Source organism: Triticum aestivum, chromosome 3D (assembly GCF_018294505.1).
Source record: "Triticum aestivum cultivar Chinese Spring chromosome 3D, IWGSC CS RefSeq v2.1, whole genome shotgun sequence".
In the NCBI taxonomy this organism is placed as follows: Eukaryota; Viridiplantae; Streptophyta; class Magnoliopsida; order Poales; family Poaceae; genus Triticum; species Triticum aestivum.
Window position 1 is genome coordinate 616,967,280 of NC_057802.1, and position 8,336 is coordinate 616,975,615.

General features: G+C 42.0%; 1 pseudogene; it reads right to left on the reverse strand.

Moving 5' to 3' along the window:
* Nucleotides 1-3,090: 3,090 nt before the first annotated feature.
* Nucleotides 3,091-7,304, reverse strand: LOC123081049 (disease resistance protein RGA5-like; annotated as a pseudogene).
* Between the last annotated feature and the right edge of the window lie 1,032 nt (nucleotides 7,305-8,336).

Consider the following 8,336-nt stretch of genomic DNA (forward strand, 5'->3'; position numbering starts at 1 on the left):
GCTCCACTATCTTGCCAAAGTTTAACACCATGATGTTGTCCACGTGCTTCATCATGGCTGCCCTGTGGCGATGAGGATCGTCGTCTTGTTCCCATGATGAGCGTGTCGAGGGCCTTCTGCATCATCCTGCTCGACTCGGACTCGATAGCAGAGCTAGCTTCGTCAAGCGGCACAATGGGTGCGTTCTTAGCACGACATGGACGATGGCGATCCGCTGCATCTGCCCAGGCGTCAGGTCCACTCGACGCATCCCCACGTGTGTGTCGTAGCCATGTCGCAGGCTGGCTGCTGATCAAATGGTGGCGTTCACGATCCTGGCAGCCCCCGTCATGTTGTGCCTGGCGTATATGATGTTCTCTCTTATGGTTGTGGAGAATATGACAGGGTCCTGAGGAACCAGCCCCATGTGGCTCCGCAGCAATTCTCATGTTGAACAACTAAAGATCACGGCCATCCAACAAATCTTGGCCAGCAGTGGGGTCATAGAACATCTCGACCAAAGAAAATATCGTGCTCTTCCCAGCCCAGATACACCCACAACAGCAATAGTCTGTCCTCCATTGCCCATCATCATACATGCTCTTCTCCTAGACGCCATTGGGAAGAAGCCCGTCTCTTTTGATCCGTTTGTGCCTGTCACTAATGCACGGGGAGTTGGACTGAGAGTTTCTCAGGGGTGTGACACAAACTACTTGAGTTTAAACTAATTTCCGCCTCTACTGAAATTTTCTTTTAAGTTTTTTAAAGTATGCTAATGCTTATTTTTTTATTGTTCAAGTAGATTCCAGCACAAATGTTTACCTTTCTTTTTAATGAGAATGTTGTGGCTAATAGGTTTAAAATTATCATTTTCGCTTCCCCTCAAATTATATTTTGTCATTTAGCTATCATTCATTCAAATTACAGAACACACAAAAGGAGTATAAGCAGCGACATATGCCAACATGGATGAACATGTGTGGATGGGGCATTTCATTCATTTTTATTTTGGAATGTGATTGTTTTTCTTCCGTTGCAACGCAAGGGCCCTTTTGCTAGTAAGTGACACAAAAAAAACGTTTCATAGAGGGGAATCCCCGTCTGGGCCAGCCATGAAGTAGAAACCTTCTATAATGTGGTCTGCATGCTGGGAGAAAACGCAGCACGCATATTTGGGCCGGCCCATGTCCTGGAGGCCTGTTTTATAAATTTTGTTTTTTATTTTTCGTTTTCTTTTTTCGACTTTGTTTTTTTTACAATAAATAATTTGGGACTTCAAAAAAAATTCCTAAACTTAAAATAATGCGAACTATAAAATAAAATATGAAATAATTCATAAATACTTGTGGATTCAGAAAATGTTCGCGGTTTTGAAAGCAAATGTTGGGAAATCAAAAAATGTTCACAATTATTTTTAAAGTTCGTGTATTACAAAATGTTAACGAAATTGAACAAAATTTCGCAAAGCCCATGTCCGAGGGGCCTGTTTTATATTTTGTTTTCTTTATTTTTATTTTTCCTTTTCCATCTATGTTTTTTCTACTTTAAATAACTTGGGACTTGGAAAAGGTTCCAAAAACATAAAAAATTTGAAATAAATTTTTGAATAATTCACAAAAGTTTGTGGATTCAGAAAATGTTTGCTATTTAAAAACAATATTCGCATATTCGAAGAAATGTTCACAATTTTGATAACAAATGTTTGAGAAATCAAAATATGTTCATGATTTTTTACAAATCTTTGTGTATTAAAAACATAAATAAAATTGAAAATGAATTTAGGAATTCCAAAAATGTTCATGAATTGAAAATTGTCCTAGGAATTCACAAACTGTTCGTGACTTACAAAATATTTAATTGATTCATAAGATGTTCGCTGATTCAAAAAATGATCATGCATTTCAAAAAAAAGTTTGCAAAATCAAAAAAATGTGCTTGAATTTCAATAATTGTTCCACCAATTTCCAAAAAAATGTTCGTCGATTCTAGAAATGTTCGCCTATTCAAGATTTTTTTTAAACATGTTCACAACATTTTAAAAATGTTTGCAAATAGTACAAAGTGTTCATGAACACAAAACATGTTCACAATTTTAGAAAATGTTAAAACATCTGTAGAAATGTTCACAAATTTAAAAAATGTTCATGATTTCAGTTATGTTCACGAGTTTAGAAAACATTCATGATTTTTAAATATTGTTCACGATTTCAAAAAATGAGAGTGATAGTGTATCTCGGTGATGCAGCAAAATGTGGTCATCGCTGTCGGAGGTTACGATTTTTTTTCACCCGTTGCAACGCACAGATCGTTTTGCTAGTGCTAATTATGGTAGGAAGGCTTGACTTTTGTGATGTTTATTAATTATACTACCTCCTTCCCCAAATATAAGGCGTAGATTGACTTTCCAAGTCTTTGTTTAACAACTTTGACTGTGATTTTCACGTATTGTATGTCTATAAAATTAGTATACGGACGTATGAAATAAAATTGCTTTGCAAGACAAATACAACGATGCCATTTATACATGTTCAATCCATGTACTTTGATATATATTAATGGTCAAAATCACGCATCAAAGACCGGGCAAAGTCAATTCCGCCTTATATTTTGAGAAGGAGAGACTAGTTAGTTAGGTTTTATGGCAGGTTTGACTTCTGTTTGACCAGAATTATGAAGCTAAAAGGTAGTTTAGTTTGGACACTCAAAGATGCTTTTCAAGATGTTCATAGGAACGCACAAAGCAGATGCTTTTCAAGATGTGTTTTTGAGTTTTAAGTGTTGGGCACCGATTGATTTCTTTCCTTTTTTTTTTGCTGCAGTGCTTGGGAATCGCATGTGAGGCCGTAGTTCGTACATGAACATGCTTCTCTCCCTTCTTGATTGTACATGAACATGCTTCTAGGCACGCAATTCTCTTGTATCGTCTTGAAAATTAAAAACACCTAATACCTAGGGTTTTTGCTGGTCTAATTAAATTTTGGATTAAAGCTGCTATAGCCTATAGCATCCAATTGATCGCCGTGTCTTCCATGTTCCAACCACGGCTGGTATGTACATGTACGACGAACTGCTTTGGCACAAAGTTCCAATATCCAACCGTCGACACAGGTCGGCAGGAGACCCCTGTTTATTTGGTTTTATCGAACCAACATGACAATTACAAGGTGAAACTTTACAAAACACATGTTACAAACTGAAAGCGATATAGAGTCTGAAATTAAGCTGCTAGGAACAAATCAAGCAGGGCAACGAGGGATTAAAGCAGGCAAACCGGTCAGCTGCAACAATTGATCATGGGCAAAATGCCCTACAAACTTGGTCGTTCTTGAATTGCCTGCCGGGAGCAAGAAGGGAATTCGGACATGAGCGGTTCATCTCGTTCGCTGCACAAGGAAGACGGATCAAACACAGTGCTCTAGACCTTCCTCGTCGGATTCTTCGTCGGAGCGATCAAGTCGTGGCCGTCCACGAAATTAATCTGCTGTTAGCTCCTCCTACCTGCAACGCCATCTGGAAGCACACACATGCATGCATGAAAATGGTTCAGTTGAGTGCATGTAACAGGAGGAAGAAAGAAAACAGAGTTCGTACTTCATACTGACATTGCGACGCTACAGGATAAGGAAACACGCTATCTAGGGAAAATGCTGAAAGAACAGTTGATTGGTTGTACCTGATGGCGTTGCCAGATTTGATGAATTGATCCCTTGATCCACCTGAAAATGAAGAGAAAAAAAGGGGAAATGAATATTGAACGCTTGGTGAAAGTAAGGAATTAAAAACAGAGGCGGGCGGTTGGGAATGCGAGGGAGGTGTATACCTGTTCCTATTTGTACGGTTTGATGATTCCAATGACGGGGCGGTTGGGATGGTCTTCCGCTGCGGCCCTCAGAGCCGCATGTGCTTCCTCCACCACCTCATCGCTGGCTTCCCTACGCAAAAGTTCAACCGTGACTTTCTCGAGGGAGGGGAGGTGCCCCATGCTCAAACCAATGTCGCCACGTCCGATCCACCTAGCTGGGAAGAAGAAGTTAAGTTCTTTAAGCCTTGGTGCGGCTCCTCGTGGAAATATGGACGGCGCAATGATGATACCACGGAAGGAGCACTCTTCCACACATGGAAATGCATCAGCAGTAACAACAGACTTTTTCATTCCGGCTACCACCGGCTCTTCTAGGGGCCGATATACATCAACGCTTAGATCAAGATAACGAAGGGCGCGCAACATCCCAACAAGCGGGATGTCCTTGTCAGCCGATCGCTCGCTCGTTTCCTCTCTTTCTCTCTCGCTCTGATGAACAAGGGTAGACACTTGAGGTTTTGCGCAGCGAATGCCTTGCTGCTTTTCTCGCTTTCTCGTTCTCTTATTCAGTTGGATCGAAACGGGGCCGGCCGATGCGCACGCCACTACCCGCATAGAACGAACGTGCCATCCCACGCTCGCGGACGGGGCGTGCCCACCGTGGCCACGCATGGAAATGCATCAGCAGTAACAACAGACATTTCCATTTCCGTTACTACCAGCAGCTCTCCTGGGGACCAATATACATCAATGCGTAGACTGAGCATACGAAGGCCGCGCAACATCCCAAGAAGCTTGATGTCCTCCGATCGCACTTTACTCACAATTATTACCAGGCACGACAGGAGAGAAAGCGATGAAAGATTAATCCATGCCGGCAGTGTCCATAATGAGCAAAACATAATGGTGACACTACGGAGTTGTTGAGAGGGCACCCAACCTTCATGCATGAGATTGACATTTCCACCTTTGTTACCACGAATATCTAGCACTTGCAATTTTTGCAGATTACTTAGGGATTCCACCAAAGTTGTAGCTATGCTCTCATCCAAAACTCCCCAGAAAACCTGGAGCACCCTCAGCTTGGTCAAACTCCCTAGCTCTTTCACAAGATGGTGATTACAACTGTCCAAACAAGCGTCATATTTGCCCACTGTTAGTCCCACTAGCACTTCTAGGGAATGTAAGTTACCAATCCCAGAAGGGAACTTCACGCCACAGCCAACCTCAAAGTACATCAGACGTGTAAGTCCAACAACACTCGACTGTATTTCTTTTATACTTGTTTGACCAATATCCAGGACTTGCAACAACCATAGCTTTCCTATTTCCATTGGAAGCACCTTAACCTCCGAGCCTTTCAGTCGTAAGTGCCTCAAATGCAAAAAATTCCAAGTATCCGGAGCAGGACAATATTCTAAATCCAACACACGCAAAACTTGACAGCTTGAAACTTTGTACAGTTGGTCAACATTATCATTTGTGAAAAAGGAAATTGATCTGACTTGTGCCATACTGATAGTAGCCCCTTGTACATTGCTATTTTGGATTGACAATCTTCGGACCTTGCTTTGCGAGTCAGAAATTTTCCTCTTGGTGCCATTCAATATAGTGACAAAGTTTTCTTTACTAGCCAATGAACATATGAGGTCGAGCACCATGTCATGTACACGACAACCTTTTACTTTCTCTTCCCAATCAATACCTATCGGCTGGATCATACTTCTATTTACTAGCTCATTGAAGTAGCTGTCACCGAGCTCATATAAGCTAGTTTCTTCATCTTCACTATAAACGATACCTTCAGATATCCATTTCAATATCAGCTTGTCTCTCATAATTAGGTGATCTTCTGGAAAGATACTTAGATACAATAAGCATGGCTTAAGATAAGAAGGTAGATCATAATAGCTGAATAATAATATCTTCTTCATCTCCTTTACATTGCGATCTTCTGTGAGTCCACGCCCAATGGAATGGAGCACGTCATCCCACTGGTCCTTTGTTTTCATCCGACGGTTACTGGATAGAAGACTTGCTATAGTAATAATTGCTAATGGTATTCCGCCACATTTCTTCAAGATGTGTTCAGATACTTCCACCAATTCATGAGGGCATTCTTTCTCATGAGAAAAAATTCTTCTGTAGAACAGCCTTCTTGAGATATCCTCGCAAAGAGGTTTCATATGATAAATATCATGACTAGAAGAGCAACATGTTTCAGCAACACTGACGTTGCGGGTTGTCATGATTAACCGACTTCCAATACTATTCTTAGAGAAAGCACACCTGATTAATTGCCACGCTCTTTCATCCCACGTGTCATCAATTACCATGAGGTACCTATATGAATATTTGTGAGAGTTAGTTGAAAACCAATAAATGAAAATATATCTAAGAGTTTTTTTATAAGGAGGGACTATGGGCTATATGTCCGGTAATGGACCATAGTAAACCCCAGGAATTCACATGAAAATTGTAAACCTGTAGAAAAATCTGGAATCCGCTATAAGGATGTGTATGCACCAATGCAACATGGTGTTGATTTTACTAGACCAAATGGCTGTCGATCACTAGTATGAAAAAAGAAGCATACCTTTTTTCAGCAAGGAATTCAATGAGTTCATTGATGAGATGCCTTTCTTCTCGTTCGACTCGACGTTATATATATCTGAATACTTGTCCTTGTCGAGTTCAAAAAGAATATCCTTCAAGATTTTCTTCATGTTTGGATTCTGAGAAACCGAAACAAAAGCACTGCAATCAAATTGCACTTTGATCTTGTCATACACAACTTTAGCAAGAGTTGTCTTGCCTAACCCACCAAATCCAACAACAGAGACCATCTTCAACGAATTATTTGACCAGTCATCATCATCAAGCAACATATTGATCAATTCATCTCGTGGCTCTTCAATGCTGACGAGCTCTGTCATATCTATGTACATAGCCATGGTGCGAGGGTCAACACTAGCCCCAGCGTCGGCGTCCCGCGTCTCCAGCTCGTACCTTTGGCGAAGCTCAGCCAACTGTCTAGCCTGACCAACTGCTTCTTCTAGAGCATCGGAGATTCGATGAAGATCTTTACCCTTCTTGAATAATCTGCCTGTCTTCTTGAGTAACTTCTTCACTCTATTCTTCGGGATGGCAGATCCATTGCCCACGCGCAGCACGAAGGCATCGACGATGTCCTCCATTTGGTAGGCCAGGTCCCTCACCATTCCAGCCCAGATCTTGACCCCCTCGTCGAGCTCCTCTGGCGGCACCTTCGCCACCTTGCCGAGAGCAGCGTGCATCAGCTGCAACTCCTTGTCGAGAGTGTCAACGCCTTTCCTCACGCGCTTCTCCAGGGTGAACTCGCCTGTGAGCAGGTCCCCCAGCTTGGGGAGGAGGGGGCGGATGGCCAGCATGGCGAGCTCCATGGCTGGACCTCTATGGGTGTGAGATTGTGCTAGTGTTTTGGCAGTGTGAGCGGAACAAGGAATGCTCTCACAGTGTGCTATTCGTTTGCTGTTGTGTAGAGAAGAAGATGTGAAACTGGGTTGAGATAGGTGATTTGCCTTTGGTTTTGGGGTATGGTAAAGATAGATTATTCGTGTACTGCACAGCTTTTGGGGTATGGTAAAAGCGGTCACGCGCAGGCACGTGAGCTGTGTCTCTCCCTGTATACAAGAACACGCGACAAATGGCCTTGGATGCTGCCTGGATTACTGGGTAGTCAGGTCGGCAATTAGTTGAATAGTACTACCCGCCAAATTGCGCAAACGGTAACATCACAGAGAGAGATTACTACAACCGATGCACCATCACATGCACTGACAAGATGATTACTACTTGAATACGTACTTTTCTAAGGGTATATATACTACTTGAATACTGCTACCACCATCATTGGATGGATCAAAGCTGCAGCTAGTTAAATGTAATGACGCTATGTACGCTTTGTCTGGTATGGTTAGTCCCTCCGACCTAAAAATAAGAGCACTTAGGTTTTCCAGATTCAAATTTGACCATCAATTTAACAAATAAAATGTGGATTATATATCAGAAAGTACACCATTTTATATGATACAAAACCGTATACCGTTAACTTTGTGTCTGAAAACAATTTCAATAGTATTTATCTTAAGTTGAATGAATTGTGTATTACTTTTTTTGAAAAATCTTCTGATCTATTCATCTTCAATCATGGCAGTACAACAAACATCAGAAAAAATAAAATCGCATCCAAATCAGGAGACCACCTAGCAACGACTACAAGCACTGAAGCTAGCCGAAGGCGTTTCGCCGTCATTGCCCCTCCCTCGCCGGAGCCGGGCAAAACTTATTGTAGTAGATAGTCGGGAAGTCATTATGCTAAGGCCTTATAGGACCAGCGCTCCGGAACAGCGACCGCCGCCAATGAAGAGTAGCATTGATCAAAAGGATCCAACCTGAAGACACACAAATGTAAACAAACAATAACCAGATCCGAGCAAATCCACCAAAGAAAAATACGCCGAAGACACACCTCGACATGCCCACCGGCGATGCTAGATGCACTACCGGGACGGGG